At 42.3% G+C, this 18458-nt stretch overlaps 1 protein-coding gene across 2 annotated transcripts in view; it reads right to left on the reverse strand.

Moving 5' to 3' along the window:
- The window catches only part of PDE4A (phosphodiesterase 4A), a 1221221-nt gene that overhangs the window by 839620 nt on the left and 363143 nt on the right, over positions 1-18458 (reverse strand). The gene's annotated exons all lie outside the window — the stretch shown is intronic.

The raw sequence follows: 18458 nt of genomic DNA on the forward strand, positions 1-18458 counted from the left end.
TGGCCGCTCCCCTTGCTCCCGGGGCTAGGCCAAGAGCAGCCACCATGTGTGCGAGTCTACTGCGCATGCGCACTGTTACTAGCACATCGCAGTGTGTCTGCTTGTAGCGGCTTATTGCTGCACCGAGCAGGCACAACTGAGGCACCTTCGGCGGTGGATCCGCAGCGTAAAATACGCTGAACGTACCCTTAGGGTAAGTTTACATATAAATAATCTGCAGCGGTTTCCCACATGCTGAAATTCCATGTGCAGATTTTCCACTGCAGAATTGCACAAGCGGATTTTCTGCAGCTACCCACTGAAGTCAATGGCCCTGATTTACTGAGAGTGGATTGTTGTTTTCTTTGTGGGTTTTAATTCCCTACAAGTTTTTTCACGGTATTCACTAAGATTTCCCTACGTTTTGCACTTTTCCCTACGTTTGACTTTTTTTTACAACTGCTCTGAGATATGGGGTTTTCCCAGAGCTCAAATCCACCACATTTTCTGTGGAAACCTTAGTAAATATGTTATAATTTTTTTGAAATGTCGGGGACACACACCCTTTTCAATGGCCATGCCCCTTTTTTTTTTTTTTTTTGTAGAATTGAGAGTTGGTCGAATTTCTACATTTTTTTGGCGCAAATTCTGGTGCAGACAATTTTTGGTGCAATGTGCCAAATTCTGGCACACAACCCGACAAAACTTTTTTAGTTTACAATAGAAAATCAGGGCCATTGTGTACATGAGGAGCCGCACAATTTCTGGTCATTTTATAATATGTATTTGGTATTTTCAGCAGATGTCTGCTCTGAAGGCTCAATCTATAATTTGCAGTTCTCCAAGAGCTCCCTTGTCCCTTCTCTATAAACATGTATTGCTTGTCTTGCAAACACAGGACAAAGCTGAGATCTTTTTCAATGAAGAAAACTTAATCATGGGGGTGAGAGAATGAATAAGCTCCCTCAGGCTCCAGGGCACAGAAACAACTGCACCCCCTATTGTTATGGCCCTGCCATAGAAATTTGATTCTTGTTGAACTCTGCATATTATCAGATTTGAACCTGCCCAAACATATCGTTTTCACTGATATATGAGGTATAAAATGTGACTGTCAAATGCTTATGTTGCTGTTTATTGCTTTTTTCTCTTATAGAAACATACGCAGAAAAAATAACACAGCTCACTATACAACAATTCCTGGAAAAACATTATATATATATATTTTTTTTTTATAGGACTATAGTATATCCTTAATTATGTGATAAAGTGTAACAATTCCTTTTTGCTAGAAAAGTGCCTTAAAAATAAGATGTACAAGGTGTAAGGGTGTACCACTACTGGGATCTCTGTCATTAACAATAGTTAAACCAGGGAGAAAGCACACATAGATATGCAACCCTCCCAACCAAAGGAAACAGGCAACCATCTAATGTTGATTCACTTTCTTTGGTTAGGCAAGGGTTTAAACTCAGAACAGGGTTGCATAATCCATTGCCAAAAAGCCACATGGCCTCTAATTCCATTTCCCTAAATATTCCTGGCACCCCAGCGTTCAAGGACTCTTCTCTTTTGGGTATTCCAGAGTTGAAAAGATGAAGGGGAGAGGTTGCGGCACATAAATCCAGCTCTCTCCAATGTAGATTATGGTTGTTTTTTTAAGCCACCATAAACTGTATAATGGGCAACTTAATCTCTTCTTTAGACTTTTAAATCTAAAGAAGAAAGGAAATCCTCCTCTTATTCTTCATTTATGGCATATACTGTCAATATGGCATATACTTGCAACCCTATAGGTTTTATTAAGATTCTTGGGAGCAGTAAAATGTAACACCTTTAGATTGAAAAAGGTAAAATGTAACACCTTTAGATTGAAAAAGGTTATGCACCCCTGACCTAGCTGTATAGCATTATAGCTGCCTTATGGCACTATTAAATGTTGTAATGTAAATGGTGCAACCCACCTTTGACCTTGACTATGCAAGTATCTCAGATACATAGGAATATTAAAAGTTATTATATATGTTATTGTCATTACTGATTAAGAAAATCCATTTGTAACTATTCCATTGGACAATTTTGACAAAAGTCATTGGGGACCTCCATCCTGTAAAGGATAATGGCTTGAAAGAACATCTCTCTGTGGAGGACCCAGTGTGACTATGCATTGCAGGGACAGCTTGTTGATTTCAGTAGGAATACTGTAATTCTTCCTTACCCCTGTGGTGGCACTGCAAAAGAATTGGGCGCTTTCTCCCTGGTTTGACTACTGTTAATGACTGAGATCCCAGCAGTGGTACACCCTTACACCTAGAACATCTTATTTATAAGGCACCTTTCTAGCAAAAATAAATTGCTTTATAATGTCAATAAAGGCGTACTCCGCTGCTCAGCATTTGGAACAAACTGTTCTGAATGCTGGAGCCGGGAACTCGTGATGTCATAGCCCCGCCCCCTCACAATGTCACATCCCACCCCCTCAATGCAAGTCTATGGGACTTGCATAGACTTGCATTGAGGGGGCGGGGTGTGATGTCACGAGGGGCGGGGCTATGACGTCATAAGCTCTCGGCGCCGGCTCCAGCGTTCGGAACAGTTTGTTCCAAACACTGACCAGTGGAGTACCCCTTTAAGGACATTCCATAAACTTTCTAAGTAATCCCTTAAAAAATGTGTAATGTTTTTCAAGGAATTGTATAACGAGTTCAGAGGGTTCTTTTCTGCGTATGTTTCTATGAGAAAAAAAAGCAATATACACCAACATAAGGCAAGCAATCTCACAGAGGGATTACAGAGATACTGGGATGAGAACAGTACTTTAATCATGGTACCACAAGAGGATCCACATGGAGCACAGACCCCTAAAGTCCTGATCTTTATTGCCGCAAAACTTGCATTTTCTTATGGTTAAATGAACAGATTTTACTGCTCTGAATTCTAGAGCGCTTTACACCCAGGGCATAAAACATAGTAAATTTATTATCTCATCCTCCACCGAGATGTACATGTCAAACTGATCGTGCTGCTGCAGGGCCTGTGTGGGGAGTGTTACATCAGGCTTCTATCCACCGTAATCAGCTCTGTGTCATCTGGTATTGCAAAGAGTAATTCGGCAGTGATGGGGCCCTGTCTAATGTGTTTGCTGAGTTTATCAAAAGACAGACCGGTACTGTAAAATATCTGGCTTTGTCAGCATTGTGTTATTCATAGTCATACGCCATCTACTATCTGCCTTTATTGCTGTAATGTTATACAGGATGGCTTTATTCATTCAAGATGATATCTGTTGTGACATTTATTAAAGGGCTGGTCTGCTTTAGAAAGCAATTTTAGGACATTGGGACCCAATTAGGACATTGTTTTCTTTCTCTCTAAAGGACCCAACAAGTCCCTGCAACCTATTGATTTCCCTGGACAACATGGAATGCTTTATGTACCCAGTGATGTAGGAAAATTGAACATTTGCTGCCAGGATATCCAGCTGCCTGCTGATGGTACAACAGGACACCCTTGGTACGGTTTAAAGCCATTATGGTACTTCCGTAACATTGAATGTATTTTCTTTTGGTGAACAATAAAAGGTTTATGTAGCTTTGCTTCAACCTTAAATGACTTGTCAGTGCTGTGGTATTTGTTTTCTACTTATTGGATAAGTTGGAGCCTAAGAGTATGTTCACACTACAAACATTCTGCCTCACATTGGCGCAGTTCACACAGTAGAATTTCTGCTACATGTTCATCCTTTCAGAGGAATCCTAAAGCAAAGTCCCATTAATTAAACTTCAGTGCTTTATTTCCGCAGGATATTTCGCACAAACTGAGAGGCAATTTGAATGGCGTGGATTTGATTTCTCAACAAATTTCCTCAGTGTAAACATACCCTAAGAGGTCAAGACCTGACACTGTGAGCACTAAAATGCACATGGTATGAACTTTCATTGGATCTGTCTGAATGTGGTGCTGCTTCATTCTAATTTAACAGTAGTGCATCCTGTGATCAGCTTATTTTTCAGTATGCTATCTTATGCATATATCTCCTTTTGGAATCACTTTCTTATGGATTTCACCATCAGTTGCTTTAAAGCTTGTCTTAAGATGATAAAAATGCTCATTTTTTTCTTTGGCTTGAGGATCTGAGGGCCATATCATTCATTCACCATGGTGGCTTAGATGTGACTAATAGCTGCAACAGCCAACATCCATATCCAGAAGATGACAAAGTAAATGGCACCTGCAGTTTCTAACCGCATAAACCCAGGGTGCCAGTGGGTTCTAACAGTGGTGTACATAGAAGAAAGGGGGCTCCATAGCAAATGGGCCTCCTATTATGGCGACTGATCCCCCCCCCCCAGGACAAAAAGGTTTGGTGTTTATTTCCCCTTTGCTTTACATGACCCATTGGCCAATACCCCAATTCATTAAGTTGCTGACAATGAAGTTCCCTGGAGAGAGGAGTTTTGTACAGTTTCTTACCACACCCTTGGGTACTAGAGCAGCTGGGGGCACAACAATGGCCCCCAGATCTGCTATCTCCGTATACCTAGAGGTAGGGTTTAAGACCAGCGTTGGCCTCCAGGTCGGTGCAGAGAGACGCAGCTCACACAGGGGGAGCTCAGTTGCCCAGGCAACTGTACGGCAGCCAGTGAGTTCCGTACATGAGTCCTATTCATCAGAATAAGGTCTGTACATTGAACTTTTTGGGCGTCATACGGGTGTCTCGGCAACTGTATCGCTTACCATGAGCTGCGTCTCCAGGGGGAATGCATGTAAGCTAAACATGAGGTATCACATCCTTAAAGAAATCCATAGTGAAAAAAATGTAGTTGCTCCAGCAGCGTTCGAACAAGTTAAAAGGCACCGTTTCGACCCAAGGTACAAGTGAAGTGGATCCTTATCAAGCCCAAACATTCTGTACATAAAATATTTATTATAGTATCTGATCAAGCATAGCTAATATGCAATTAACCAGTGACAACAGAAAACCATGTGGCCTCATGGCAAGCAAGTGATCTTAATATGCAAAATATGGACGTTTGGTACTGCTGCAATTGGAACGACCAGCAAAAATTAAACCTTTATACAGCTATGTCAATGTAAAAAAATAAATAAATAGGTCAGATCATTAAAGAGTTAATGGTTAATTCTTCGTGTTTTTTTCCAGTTCTGTTAGTGTCAAATAGTTCTCCTTATTGGCTTCTTACCTTCCAGTATAAGCTGTAAGGTCAGGATCACCTCTCCCCAGAGCACCTCAGTATTGTCCAGCACTCTAGTCTCCAAACCAATTATGTGCTGAGAATATGTTAATAGTAATTCTCTTTTATTATAGTATGAAGTATTGAAATGAAAATCTCTTTTAATCTGTTTCATTTCATAGAGCATTAAACGTTATCTCTAATGGCTTATTTATTTAATAAATACCTTGGGTAAAATGACATTTTAGACAGCTGCTGTCTTACCTACGGCACGCATAAATGTCTTAAACTGGTTGTCGGATGATGAAACCTATTTTCAACCCATTTTAAATAAATGAACATATATTGGTAAATAAGGTTATTTTACTACCTTTCTGTGATCTTTTATGCTTTCCTTCTGCTTTGTATGCAAACTGTCTACCCTGTTGTTTTCATTATTCCAACTTCCTATCTAGTGTACATCCTCTAATGGACTTCCTGTTCTTCTGTACACTCTAGTTGGGAAGTCAGCCAACTCAATCACCCTCCCACTATACATTCTTTGACTATAACCCCTCCCACATAGTGGGAGGGAGAGAGAGCTGGCTGATCTCCTAGTTTACGTTTCCACAGGAAAAGGAAGTTCGACAGGCCAACAGAAGAAACTTGTGTGTTTCCTCTATGGAAAAGGCAGGAGATAGCCACAGCCAGACAGCTCTGACGTCAGCTTATCTCTCCAATAAAAATGGGGTTGGGTGGTGAAAATCCAACATACCCAAACCTTTTCTTCACCAATATCATCTGTCAGGGGAGAGTTGGGAGGCTGCCATATACTTTGGACAATTGACGGAAAGCAGTGGGTTCAGCTGATATTGGATTAAAGTGTTACCTTTAAATGTATTTCTGACAGTGACATAATATTTATGTTTATTCTCAAAAATGCACCAGACTTGGCCAAGGGCTTGGTCTGCTATTGCAGCTCAGCCCATTCAACTGAATGCCAGACACAGCCCAGGAACAAGATGTGCACTGTACTTAGGAGATAGCAGCCATGTTTTTAATTTCACATAACTCTATTAAAGGTATACTCCGATGGAAAACAATTTTTTTAAATCAACTGGTGCCAGAAAGTTAAACAGATTTATAAATTACTTCTATTTAAAAATCTTAATCATTCCAGTACTTATCAGCTGCTGTATACTACAGAGGAAGATTTTCTTTTTGAATGTATTTTCTGTCTGACCACAGTGCTCTCTGCTGACACCTGTGTCTTTGTCAGGAACTGTCCAGAGCAGGATAGGTTTGCTATGGGGATTTGCTTCTGCTCTGGACAGTTCCTGACATGGACACAGGTGTCAGCAAAGAGCACTGTGGTCAGACAGAAAATAAATTCAAAAAGAAAATAACTTCCACTGTAGCATACAGCAGCTGATAAGTACTGGAAAGATTAAGATTTTTAAATAGAAGTAATTTACAAATCTGTTTAGCTTTCTGGCACCAGTTGATTTAAAAAAAAAAATTGTTTTCCACCGGAGTACCCCTTTAACCCCTTAAGGACCCAGCCCAAATATACCTTAAGGACCCGGACATTTTTTGAACATCTGACCACTGTCACTTCAAGCATTAATAACTCTGGGATGCTTTTACCTTTCATTCTGATTCCGTTGTTTTTTCGTGACATATTCTACTTTATGTTAGTGGTAAAATTTTATCGATACTTGCATCATTTCTTGGTGAAAAATTCCAAAATTTTATGAAAAAATTTGAAGCTCTCTGCTTATAAGGAAAATGGATATTCCAAATAAATTATATGTTGATTCACATATACAATATGTCTACTTTATGTTTGCATCATAAAATTGACGTGTTTTTACTTTTGGAAGACATAAGAGGGCTTCAGCAGCAATTTTCCAATTTTTCACAAAATTTTCTAAATCGTAATTTTTCAGGGACCAGTTCAGTTTTGAAGTGAATTTGAAGGGCCTTCATATTAGAAATACCACACAAATGACCCCATTATAAAAAACTGCACCCCTCAAAGTATTCAAAATGACATTCAGTAAGTGTTTTAACCCTTTAGGTGTTTCACAGGAATAGCAGCAAAGTGAAGGAGAAAATTCAAAATCTTCATTTTTTACACTCGCATGTTCTTGTAGACCCAGTTTTTGAATTTTTACAAGGGGAAATAGATGAAAAATCCCCCCAAAATTTGTAACCCAATTTCTCTCGAGTAAGGAAATACCTCATATGTGTATATCAAGTGTTCGGCGGGTGCACTAGAGGGCTCAGAAGGGAAGGAGCGACAATGGGATTTTGGAGAGGGAATTTTGCTGAAATGGTTTTTGGGGGGCATGTCACATTTAGGAAGCCAGAACAGCAGACAACCCCGACATGGCATACCATTTTGGAAACTAGACCCCTCAAGGTACGTAACAAGGGGTCCAGTGAGCCTTAACACCCCACAGGTGTTTGAGGACTTTTTGTTAAAGTCGGATGTGTAAATGAAAAAAAAAAATTTTCACTAAAGTGCAGTTTTTCTCCAAAATTTACCATTTTTACAAAGGGTAATGGGAGAAAATGCCCCCCCAAATTTGTAACCCCATCTCTTCTGAGTAAGGAAATACCACATGTTAGGACGCAAAATGCTTTGCGGGCGAACTACAATGCCCAGAAGAGAAGGAGTCACATTTGGCTTTTTGAAAGCAACTTTTGCTGAAATGTTTTTTTGGGGGCATGTCGCATTTAGGAAGCCCCTGTGGTGCCAGAACAGCAAAAAATACCCACATGGCATACTATTTTGGAAACTACACCCCTCAAGGAACGTAACAAGGGGTCCGCTGAGCCTTAACACCCCACAGGTGTTTGACGACTTTTCGTTAAAGTTGGATGTGTAAATGAAAAAAAAAATTTTTTTTTTTTTACTAAAATGCTGTTTTTCCCCTAATTTTTACATTTTTACAAGGGGTAATAGGAGAAAATGACCCCCAAAATTTGTAACCCCATTTCTCCTGAGTATGGAAATACCCCATGTTAGGACGTAAAATGCTCTGCTGGCGAACTACAATGCTCAGAAAAGGAGGAGCGCCATTGAGCTTTTGGAAAGAGAATTAGTTTGGAATGGTAGACAGGGGCCATGTGCGTTTACAAAGCCCCCCGTGGTGCCAGAACAGTGGACCCCCCCACATGTGACCCCATTTTGGAAACTACACCCCTCACAGAATTTAATAAGGGGTGCAGTGAGTATTTACACCCCACAGATCTTTGGAACAGTGAGCTGTGCAAATGAAAAATTTTATTTTTCATTTTTACGGACCACTGTTCGAAAAATCTGTCAGACACCTGTGGGGCGTAAATTCTCAATGTACCCCTTATTACATTACGTGAGGGGTGTAGTTTCCAAAATGGGGTCACATGTGTCAGGGGTCCATTTTTCTGGCAATATGGGGGCTTTGTAAACACATGTGGCCTTCAATTCCGGACAAATTTTCTCTACAAAATCCCAATGGCGCTCCTTCTCTTCTGAGCATTGTAGTTCGCCCGCAGAGCACTTTAAATTCACATATGGGGTATGTTCTTACTCAGAAGAGATGGGGTTACAAATTTTGGGGGGGGGGCTTTTTTCCTATTTTCCCTTGTGAAAATGAAAAATTTAGGGTAACACCAGCATTTTAGTGAAAAAATAAAATTTTTTTCATTTTCCCATCCAACTTGAATGAAAATCCGTCAAACTCCTGTGGGGTGTTCAGACTCACTATACCCTACACTATATTTTTTTCCGTTTGTCAGAACCGCTGTAAAATCAGCCACCCCTGTGCAAATCACCAATTTAGGCCTCAAATGTACATGGTGCGCTCTCACTCCTGAGCCTTGTTATTGCGGCCGCAGAGCATTTTATGCCCACATCTGGGGTATTTCCGTACTCAGGAGAAATTGCGTTACAAATTTTGGGGGTCTTTTTTTCCTTTTACTGCTTGTGGAAATAAAAAGTATGGGGCAACACCAGCATGTTAGTGTAAATTTTTTTATTTTTTTACACTAACAGGCTGGTGTAGCCCCCAACGTTTCCTTTCACAAGCGGTAAAAGGAAAAAAAGACCCCCAAAATTTGTAGTGCAATTTTTCCCGAGTACGGCGATACCCCATATATGGCCCTAAACTGTTTCCTTGAAATACGACAGGGCTCCGAAGTAAGAGAGCACCATGCGCATTTGAGGACTAAATTAGGGATTGCATAGGGGTGGACATAGGGGTATTCTACGTCAGTGATTCCCAAACAGGGTGCCTCCAGCTGTTGCTAAACTCCCAGCATTGGCTGTCCAGAAATGCTGGGAGTTGTTGTTTTGCAACAGCTGGAGGCTCCGTTTTGGAAACCCTGCCGTACAAGACGTTTTAAATTGTTAATTGGGGGGGGACAGTGTAAGGGGTGTATATGTTGTGTTTTACACTTTATTATGTGTTAGTGTAGTGTAGTGTAGTGTTTTTACGGGACATTCGCACTGGCGTGTTATGGTGAATTTACCGCTAGGAGTTTGCGCTGCGGCAAAAAATTTGCCGCAGCTCAAACTTGAAGCAGGAAATTTACTGTAAACCTGCCTGTGTGAATGTACCCTGTACGTTCACATGGGGGGGCAAACCTCCAGCTGTTTCAAAAGTACAACTCCCAGCATGTACTGACAGACCGTGCATGCTGGGAGTTGTACTTTTGCAACAGCTGGAGGCACACTGGTTGGAAAACCTTCAGTTAGGTTCTGTTACCTAACTCAATATTTTCCAACCAGTGTGCCTCCAGTTGTTGCAAAACTACAACTCCCAGTATTTACTAATCACCGAAGGGCATGCTGGGAGATGTAGTTATGCAACAGCTGGAGGTACCCAACTTCAACTCCCAGCATGCCGAGACAGCTGTTTGCTTTCTGGGCATGCTGGGAATTGCAGTTTTGCAACATATGGAGAGCTACAGTTTTTAGACCACTGCACAGTGATCTCCAAACTGTGGACCTCCAGATGTTGCAAAACTACAACTCCCAGCAAGCCCAGACAGCAAACAGCTATGTGGGCATGCTAGGAGTTGTAGTTTTGCAACATCTGTATAGTGGTCTCAAACTGCAGCCCTCCAGCTGTTGCAAAACTACATATTCCAGCATGCCCAAACAGCTGTCTGGGCATAATGGGAGTTGTAGTTTTGCAACATCTGGAGGGCTACAGTTAGGGACCACGGTCTCAGACTGTAGCCCTCCAGATCAACTTACCGGCTTCCGTAGGATCCCGGCAGCCATCCTCTTCAGACGCACGTGACGCCGCCCGCCGATCAACGTCGCCGCAGCCTCCGGACGGGTAAGTGGACGTCGGCGCCCGGTCCCCTTCGGTTCCCCGTTCTGCCCCGCCTATTGTGGGTGGGCAGGACGGGGAAAACGAAAGTTAACCCCCCTGCCCCCGGTCTGCTATTGGTCGTCGTCTCTGACGATCAATAGCAGACCAATAGCAGGGATAGGAGGGGTGGCAACCCTGCCACCTCACTCCTATGCCTACAGGGGGATCGTGGGTATCTTAGACAACTGCGAACCCCCTTCTATTCCGGGTCACCGGTTCACAATAGACCCGTATGACCCGGAATCGGCGCAAATCGCAAGTGTGAATTCACTTGCGATTTGCGCCGATCGCCGACGGGGGGGATTAGATCTGATGACCCCCCTGGGCATTTGCACGGGGTGCCTGCTGATTGATATCAGCAGTCACCCAGGCCCGGTCCCCGCCCGGCGCGCGGCGGGGACCGAAATTCCCACGGGTGTATGGATATGCCCTGGGTCCTTAAGTACCAGGATGTCAAGGCGTATCCATACGCCCTAGGTCCTTAAGTGGTTAATGATATTTTTTAGTGTCTACTAAAAATATACAATAGTTTCCAATCTGAATACCCAACAATTTAACAGACTCTGAATATGTCGTGTTTGGCCGACTAAACTTCCACTATACTTACACGCCGAATCGGTGCAGATAGGGATGTAACACAAAAATGGAAGTGAGAATGTTGAGAAGAAATGTATTTATTTATTTATATAGCGCCTACAGATTCCGCAGAAATGTAAGACCAAATTTATAAAATGTTATCCTTATTCTAATGCATCTGAAATAAAATATAAGGCAACTTTGTAAAGCATCTTAACAATTTCCTACTTAACATCTTAACAATTTCCAACTATGTGTTGCCATGGTTACAGACTACAAACAAACGCTGCGTAGTCTGATCCTACTGTGATGTGTTACTCCACTCTCTCTTCTATTACTAATTTAAAGACAGAGATTAGTAACACATGACAGCAGGTTCAGACTACACAGTGTTTGTTTGTAGTCTGTAACCATGAAAACACAGGAAGATTTTTAATCAGGTCTGTTACTAAACAGTCATATGTTACTGCCGTCTCAGACAACACACATACTTGATTAAAAATCTCCTACAGGTTTATGTATAAAGCTGCCATGCAGGTTTAAAGGGGTACTCCGCCGCAAGATATGTTATCCCCTATCCAAAGGATAGGGGATAACATGTCTAATTGTGGAGAACCCAGCCGCTGAGACCCTGCACGATCTCTGTGCCGGTGCTAAGGCGTTATGGCCACGGAAGCTATGGGCTTCCGTGATCGTGACATCACGCAGAACACCCCTCCATTTTTTTCTATGGGAGGGGCAGTGACACCTAGTACACAGCCTCCTCCCATAGACATGAATGGAGGGGGCATGGCGGCTGTGATCGCCAGTCATCCAGCACAGAGCAGAGTTCGCTCCGTGCACCGGATGACGTGACGGAGATCGCGGGGGCATCCGGCAGCTGGGGATAGAGGATAACATAGTATAAATTAATATAGTAGAATAAGAATGCATACATGGTTTATACTAGGGATGTCCCGATACTGGTATTGGTATCGGGGCCGATACTAGCCATTTGCATGGAATCGGGGACTCGTTTAATGTCCCCGATACCATGCCCCATACCTGGTGCCGCTCTGCTGCCCCGTTCTCCTGTCCTCCGGTCCGCATCATAGTGTTCCATGGAGGAGCATGTGACACACACGTCACTCCACCTCCTCCCCTGCGCCCAGCGTAACGATACGCAGGAAGCAGAGTGACGTGTATGTCACATACTCCTCCATAGGACGACACGATGCGGACCGGAGGATGGGAGTATGGGGCAACAGAGCGGCAGCACCAGCACCCGACAGAGGCAAGGAGGGGGCTGCTACTAAAGTCTAAGCGGGGGGGGCCTGCTGCTGTCTAAACAGGAAGGGAGCACCCTGCTGCTGTCTAAACGGGGGGGGGGGGGGGGCTGCTGCTGTCTAAAGGGGGGGGCTGCTGCTGTCTAAAGTGGGGGGCCTGCTGCTGTCTAAAGGGGTGGCCCTGCTGCTGTCTAAAAGGGGGGGCCCTGATGCTGTCTAAAGGGGGGGCCCTGCTGCTGTCTAATAGTGGGGGGCCCTACTGCTGTCTAATAGGGGGGGGGCCCTACTGCTATCTAATAGGGGGCTGCTGCTGTTTAAATGGGGGCCCACTGTCTAAAGGGGGGCTGTGGTCTACAGGGGGGCTGCTACTTATGTCTACAGGGGGCTGCTGTCTACAGGGGGGCTGCTGTCTACAAGGGGGGCTGCTACTAATGTCTGCAAGGGGATACTACCTACTATTAGAGACAATCTTACAGCAGAGTCACCTGCACTAACTTGAATTTATAGGTAGATAGAGCAGGTGACCCGGTTTCTACCGCTGCTCACCATGTGGTCATCGGTCTCACCGCCAATGCAAATTCCCTGTTCTGTCCAAAGGAGAAGAGAGAAATCTTGGCTCATACTACAGCAGCCCCCTCCATTGTACACAACAAGGACCACATATCATACGGTAAACAGCGCCAGAAACCGCGTCACCCTGGTGTCAGATTCCCTTTAAAATATAAGTACTCGTACTTGGTATCAGCGAGTACAAGAATTAAAGTATCGGTACTCGGACTCGGACTTAAAAATGGTATCGGGACATCCCTAGTTTATACAGAAGCATGCATAAAGCAGGGGAAGATTTTTCATCAACACCGTTTGCTTCCTTTTTAACAAAAATAAATTGGAGCAGTATCAAATGCTTGCAGAAATATACATACCCCTCAAACAACATAAAAAGCAAACTTCACTATAAATCTTGCTCTGCACTACAAATAAAATTATTATCTGCTAATTTTCTTGATAATAACCTTATGCAAAAGGTAAATATTAAATTACGTTTTCCCACCACTGGAACTGATTTCCCATAGTTGGTTATGATTATTTTGTTTTATCAATTGGTAATCTGAGCAGATCGGTCATATTGGACGGCTTTTGTGCATCAACGGCCAGCTTTGAGTGATAGTACACATTTGGAACATTACATCATCATTACACTGAATACCCCCTATGTCCTCAATTCAGTGCAGTTATAATGTGAGTCATCCCAGGCAAGAAATATTCAGAGGCTTTAGAGACGGTGCATTACTGAAATGTTTTTTGAAGAACACTTTTTCCATAAAAAGCAATTAAGAAAACTGTCTAACTCCCCCACAACAAGCTGTACGTAAAGCTCTTGATGCATTAGTTCCTAACTAATAAGGATAATCCAACAATCCATCGGGCCTAGCACATTAAATCACAGTGCACATCAGATTTTCACCTTGAGAAGGTGTCAGATTCTACAAATATACTGTATAGTAACATCAGAATTTTACTTGTGATGGTCTCTCTATATACACTGTAATTTTATGGTCACCATTTTTATCTACATGGCATCATCATATAAAATTTCATGTCCAAGTAGATGACTTTTACATAATGAAATTAAATGAACTTAACTGTTAAAGGGAACATATTGCCAGAACATGTCCAATTATTAAGGACATTATTTTACATTAGATGGACAAAGGTAATATCAGGAAGTATTACTTTACTGAGAGAGTGTTGGATGTATGGATTAACTTCCTGTAGAAGTGGTAGCTGCAAATACAGTGAAAGGGTTTACGCATTCTTTGGATAGACATAAGGCTATCCTTAATATAAGATAGGGATAGGTATAAGTCTATCTTTTATAAAAAGACTAGCTGAGTACCTGGCGCTCCCCGGTTTTTCCTAACTTATCCTTGAGGAAGCTTTTGTCCTCATATGCCGTCCTTAAATCCTTTCCCCATATCCCCTCCTCATATCCCAACCCCAAATCCCCTCCTCACATTCTAACCTCATATCCTGTCCTCAGTCATATCTCGACCTCATATCTTGACCTCATGTCCCGTCCCTATATCCCAACCCCATATCCCGACGCCATATCCCAACCTCATATCCCATCCTCATATCCCGTCCTCATAGCCCCTCCTCATATCCCATCCTCATAGCCCGTCCTCATATCCCATCCTCATTTCCCATCCTCATATCCCGTCCTCATATCCCATCCTTATATACCATCCTCATATCCTGTTCTTATATCTAATCCCCATTTCTAATCCTCATATCCCGTCCTCATGTGGGGCTGAGTTGTGATGCAGATATTGTAAACTGAAAATAAAAGGCTTAAAGGGTGGGCAAGATGGGGAATGGCATGCAGGGAGGGTGTGGCTTGCCAGCCGGACTGACACATTCACCAGGGGATGCAGAGCGGAGCTTGTGGAATAAAGTACCAGAAGTTCTATATACTTGCATGGGACTTGAAACAAAAACCCCATCCTTCACATATGGGGGTAGGTTAGGGGTTAATTTAACTATTATATGTCAAATAAAAATGTATAAGTAACATGTGACCAAGTATTATCGAAATATCTCCAGCCGTATGGAAGTTATGCTGGAACATACTTTTCCCATTGCTTTGCATTGGACTACAAAAACCCTGACCCTCACAAATGGGGGTAGGTTAGGGTTAAATTAACTCTCCTATATTTTTAGTGGACATATAAGTAACATGTGACCAAGTATTATCGAAATATCTCCAGCTGTTTGCATATAACATATATTTCCCATAGACTTGTATGGGACTTTAAATAAAAACCTCGACTCTCACAAATGGGGGTGAGTAAGGGTTAAATTTAGAGATGAGCGAATTTACAGTAAATTCGATTCATCACGAACTTCTCGGCTCGGCAGTTGATGACTTATCCTGCATAAATTAGTTCAGCTTTCAGGTGCTCCGGTGGGCTGGAAAAGGTGGATACAGACCTAGGAAAGAGTCCCCTAGGACTGTATCCACCTTTTCCAGCCCACGGGAGCACCTGAAAGCTGAACTAATTTATGCAGGATAAGTCATCAACTGCCGAGCCGAGAAGTTCGTGACGAAATGAATTTACTGTAAATTCGCTCATCTCTAGTTAAATTACCTATCCTATGTTTGTTGTTGACATATAAGTAACATGTGACCAAGTTTCATGTTAATATCTTTAGCCGTTTGGAAGTGATGCTGGAACATACATACATACATATACACATACACATACACACGTTGGGCCTCATTTACTAAGAGTGTCGGGTTTTTACTAGTGGGAAATGTTGTTTCAGACTTGCAGGATTCCTCTCTATTTACTATGGGGAAAAGTCGGGAACATTTTCTAACCAGCTTTTTCTAGGTGGAAATTTCCAGTCAATTATCCACAGGATTTTCTGTGAATTCATTAGTAAATCAGTCGGGTTGTGAAACCACGCCCCCTTGTCAACCGGCCACGCTCCCTTTGCGACAGACCACGCCCCTTTTTCGGCAATTCACAGTGCAATGTTTAGTTTGTCGGATTTTTCAGGCGCAGACTGGCGCAGACATGTCACAGACACTCTGCGCCGAAATAACCCGACAAAAACTGGACGGTTTCAGCTTAGTTTTATATATATATAGATGGGGATAGGCATAAGGCTATCCTTCATATAAGATAGGGATAGGCATAAGGCTATCCTTCATATAACATGGGGATAGGCATAAGGTTATCCTTCATATAAGATAGGGATAGAGATAGGCATAAGGCTATTCTTCATATAAGATAGGGATAGGCATAAGTCTACCCTTTATATAAGATAGGGATAGGCATAAGGCTATCCTTCATGTAAGATAGGGATAGGCATGAGGCTATCCTTCATATAAGATAGGAATAGACATAAGGCTATTCTTCATATAAGATAGGGACAGGCATTCATATAAGATAGGGATAGACATAAGGCTATCCTTCATATAAGATAGGGATAGATATAAGGCTATCCTTCATATAAGATAGGGATAGGCATAAGGCTTTCCTTCATATAATATAGGGACAGGCATTTATATAAGATAGGGATAGACATAAGGCATCCTTCATATGAGATAGGCATAGGCATAAGTCTATCCTTTGTATAAGATAGGGATAGACATAAGACTATCCTTCATATAAGATAGGGTTAGGCATACCGCTATCCTTCATATAGGATAGGGATAGGCATAAGGATATCCTTCATATAAGATAGGGACAGTCATTCATATAAGATAGGGATAGACATAAGTCTATCCTTCATATAAGAAAGGGATAGGCATAAGTATATCCTTTATATAAGCTAGGGATAGGCATAAGGCTATCCTTCCTATAAGCTAGTGGATAGGCATAAGGCTACCCTTCATATATAATAGGGATAGGCATAAGGTTACCCTTCATATAAGATAGGGATAGACATAAGGCTATCCTTCATATATGATAGGGTTAGACATACCGCTATCCTTCATATAGGATAGGGATAGGCATAAGGATATCCTTCATATAAGATAAGGACAGTCATTCAGATAAGATAGGGATAGAGATAAGTCTATCCTTCATATAAGAAAGGGATAGGCATAAATATATCCTTTATATAAGATAGGGATAGGCATAAGGCTATCCTTCCTATAAGATAGGGATAGGCATAAGGCTATCCTTCCTATAAGATAGGGATAGGCATAAGGCTATCCTTCATATAGGATAGGCATAAAGATATCCTTCATATAAGATAAGGGATAGACATAAGGTTACCCTTCATATAAGATAGGGATAGACATAATATGCAAGAAAGAAAAACAACGGGCACCGCCAATAAATATACCTGGGTGCAAAAAAAGGACCACTAATACAAATGTCTAGAAAAAAGGGAGAAAAAGCTAGTGGCCATGAATTATTGCACACCATAAAACATGATCATATATAATGAATGTTTATTATACACAAATTATCACAAAGACCCAAGAAAACACATATAATTAAAACCATTTAAAACAGAAATGACACATGGGTTAGGGAAAGTGATACCACACCCCCACCCCCCTCGGCCCTGCTCCAATAATAATGTGGTATGAAGATATACTAGAATACACAAAAACAACCACAAACCTGCCTGTATGCACAAAGTTGCTACTATGACACAGGTCGTGGCCTATAGCAACAAAAAAAAGGGGGAGAAAAAAGATGTAAAGTGCAAGTGCAAGCTTATAAGGAAAATATAGTACCACTATACTAGATATGCCCAAACAGTCAATAAAGTGTACTAGTACAATGTAAAAAACCTTAAAGCAATGTGCAGGTGCCGATACAAACAAAGGCAGGGCAAGTAGCAACCATAGCAAAATAAAGGGAGTATATCACCACAGGCCGGGGGGGGGGGGGGTAAACAACTCGCTCCACGCGTTCCGCCGCTCACTACAGCAGCTTCATCAGATGAAGCTGCTGTAGTGAGCGGCGGAACGCGTGGAGCGAGTTGTTTACCCCCCCCCCCCCCCCCCGGCCTGTGGTGATATACTCCCTTTATTTTGCTTATATGTCAACAATAAACATAGGATAGGTTATTTAACCCTTACTCACCCCCATTTGCCAGGGGCGGGGTTTATGTTTAAAGTCCCATACAAGTCAATGGGAAATATATGTTACTGCACAACTTCCAAACGGCTGGAGATATTTCGATAATACTTGGTCACATGTTACGTATATGTCCACTTAAAATATAGGACAGTTAATTTAACCCTTAACTACCCCCATTTGTGAGGGTCGGGGTTTTTGTTTAATGTCCCAAGCAAATCAATGGGAAATGTATGTTCCGTATGGCTGGACATATTTCAATACCTGGTACACATATTAAAGGTCGGGATATGAGGACGGGATGGGAGGTCGAGATAGGAGGTCGAGATAGGAGGTCGAGAAAGGAGGACGGGATAGGAGGATGGGATAGGAGGTCGAGAAAGGAGGACGGGATAGGAGGATGGGATAGGAGGTCGAGATAGGAGGACGGGATGGTCGGGATAGGAGGTCGGGATAGGAGGTCGAGATAGGAGGTCGAGTTAGGAGGTCGAG

Source organism: Hyla sarda, chromosome 4 (genome assembly GCF_029499605.1).
Source record: "Hyla sarda isolate aHylSar1 chromosome 4, aHylSar1.hap1, whole genome shotgun sequence".
In the NCBI taxonomy this organism is placed as follows: domain Eukaryota; kingdom Metazoa; phylum Chordata; class Amphibia; order Anura; family Hylidae; genus Hyla; species Hyla sarda.